The sequence below is a fragment of the Sinocyclocheilus rhinocerous genome, unplaced genomic scaffold (assembly GCF_001515625.1).
Source record: "Sinocyclocheilus rhinocerous isolate Xijiao unplaced genomic scaffold, SAMN03320098_v1.1 scaffold2117, whole genome shotgun sequence".
NCBI classification, from domain to species: Eukaryota; Metazoa; Chordata; class Actinopteri; order Cypriniformes; family Cyprinidae; genus Sinocyclocheilus; species Sinocyclocheilus rhinocerous.
Genome location: NW_015626361.1, coordinates 243,748 through 246,328, shown reverse-complemented (window position 1 = coordinate 246,328; position 2,581 = coordinate 243,748). Strand labels below are relative to the sequence as shown.

Below are 2,581 nucleotides of genomic sequence, written 5' to 3'. Positions count from 1 at the left end.
TAATGGCTAAAGTCTGATAACACTGTATTCAGCACAAACTGGGCTACAATAATATATGAGCAGCATGAAAATACATGTTTGTGTTTTTGAGAAAACAATGTTATGTGTAGTTAGTGAAAAACTAAATTTAAGTCACTGAAATAAGGCCATAAAACACATACAGAATATTTGTTCACAAGACTTTTGAGAACTGGATGAGGTAGACTAGAGTTTTTGCTACAAAATGACGTGAAAATGATCCTGTTCACTCCTTCACAGAAAACAATATATTGATTTAACATTTGTAAAAACATGTTTCGTGATCGAAAGCCTGTATACGAGGGAGTGACAATGGCCATGAATATTTAGTGATTCACACCTGAGAGACAAAGGGGCCTCCCATAATGGGCCATCAATATGAATGTGACTGAGGCAGGTAAGAAAGAGTGAGGAGAGTAAAATAATGTGGGTTTTTGATTATTATTTGCATTTTATTTATAATACAGTATAATAAAAATATACACAGTGAAGGTGACAGACACATGATTGAACATACTGATCTGAACACTGAGATTTGATCAGTAACACACCTTTGTGCCAAACATTCATTCATAGTGTTAACACTCACACTACTTTTATATCTTGTGGTTTTATATGTTATAAAACATTAAACAAACATCCTATCGTGAGACCTTTAGACAATGAAATGACACATATTTCAAAATGTTTAACTTGATTTCATACATGTCAGGAATTATAGTTTGGGAAAAGTCTAACTAGTAAAAATGTGCACAAGTTATGTCACAATAACAACAGATGCAAGTAAACTTAGGCTACTCATCAGAGTGATATCCTCCAGTGGATCCAGCTGCGCGACGCATCGCGTTGTGAGGTAAATTCTGGGTTATTTCTCTCAGCGCGTCTTCTTCCAGAAACAAAAAATAGCCGTGATGAACTCTTTACGTTTGTTTACGCGGAGGTGATGTAGGCGTTTACATGCGTGTCTCACATGGATGCTTAGAATCTGAAAAACGCGATTGGCGCGTGGGCGTGACCGCATTAGATTTAATGAGTTGAGATGGGAAAACTGGACATCGCGTTGGTTTCATATGGATTACTTTAACAGAGAACATTTGTTTTGGACGTGACTTCATTTAAAAGTAGACATTTCAAGCTTTCTATACATATATTTCTCATGTCTTTGAGGCAAGTATTCGCGGAGATTCATGTTGTTTTATTTACGTGTCTGTGAAGAGAGGTGACGGAGACAGAGCCGGCAGAGAACACACCCTGTTTATTTTCTTTATTTTTTAAAAGCACATTGTTTTGTTGTTATTATGACTATACACAAATAAAAGTAGACCCTTTGCAGTTTTAAACGATACCTTGTTCTTATCTGTACGATTAAAACTCGAGTATTTTTAGTTCTTTTCACGGTCATAAAGAAAATACGAGACAGACCGCACTGGTGCGGGCTTCGACTCCAGGGGGTTAAGAGTGGAGAGTGCTGTTTTGCTGTGTTACTGTAAAATTGCTTGTGATAAAGAAAGAAATGTACAAAAGAGTGTGGTGTCCTATATTACCCAGTTTTCCTCAAAAATCATTTAAAGAGGGCATATCTTTTTGAGCCGATTCAAAAATAGTAAAAGTGAGTGTTTTTTTTTTTATTCAGGTTTTTGATTTTCCACACCTCTTCAGTGTATTAAATGATTTTTAATGTATTTTTTGGCACAATGGGTGGCTGGTGAATAATCGTTTCTTCTTTTTTTTTTTTTTTTACCTTTCATCCATCAGGTTTGTAGTGCTTCATTGCTCTGAGCAAGATGAACTGTCAGGCTCTTGTGAGGTGTTGAAAGCTTGGGTGGTGGGTAATTGTTGGTTTTGAAAAAGACCCACCCTCAAGAGTGTGAAGCTTTTTCTTTTTTCAGTTTAGCACCTCCGAGTGTTCAGATGGCTCTACCCTAGCATAATGGCTTTCTTTTGAGGCCGCTGTTAACTCAAGCCAATCAAACGGTCATGCACACCAACTGCAGGCCATTTTAAATGATCGCAGGGAGAATTGTGCTCAAAGAGCTTCATTGCTTTTCCTGTTCTGCTTAAAATTAAGATCTTTTTGGCCTCCACTTGGATTAGTGCATTAAACTTAATTGGACTTATACTGAACAAATAAAGTCTGCAATTGGCTGGTATGTAGAGGTTTTAATATATATATATATATATATTATTTTATTTATTTATTTTATTTATTTATTTTATTTATTTATTTTATTTATTTTATTTATTTTTTTTTTTTTATTGCTCATGAAAATCCATTATACAGTGTGTGCTAAGCAGCATATTACCATACCTAAAATTAGTGGCAAAACTACTAGTTACCAGAAATTGTCATTTTTACAGTAATTTTTCTGCATGTAGCAGCTAACTGACTAATTGTAAATGTAGTGGTGAATATTCTACTCCCAACACATGTTAATGTGCTGTCATCTATGCCAAGAAAATGTCATACTCTCTCGCACTGACTCAAAGTTTGATGTCCTGTAAAAAATCCTGTCTCCACTACTAACCTCTCTCTCTCTCTCTCTCGCTCTCTCTCTCTCTCTCT

At 35.6% G+C, this 2,581-nt stretch overlaps 1 protein-coding gene across 1 annotated transcript in view; it reads left to right on the top strand.

Moving 5' to 3' along the window:
• The window catches only part of LOC107711937 (protein quaking-A-like), a 100,676-nt gene that overhangs the window by 78,554 nt on the left and 19,541 nt on the right, over positions 1-2,581 (top strand). The window lies entirely within an intron of this gene.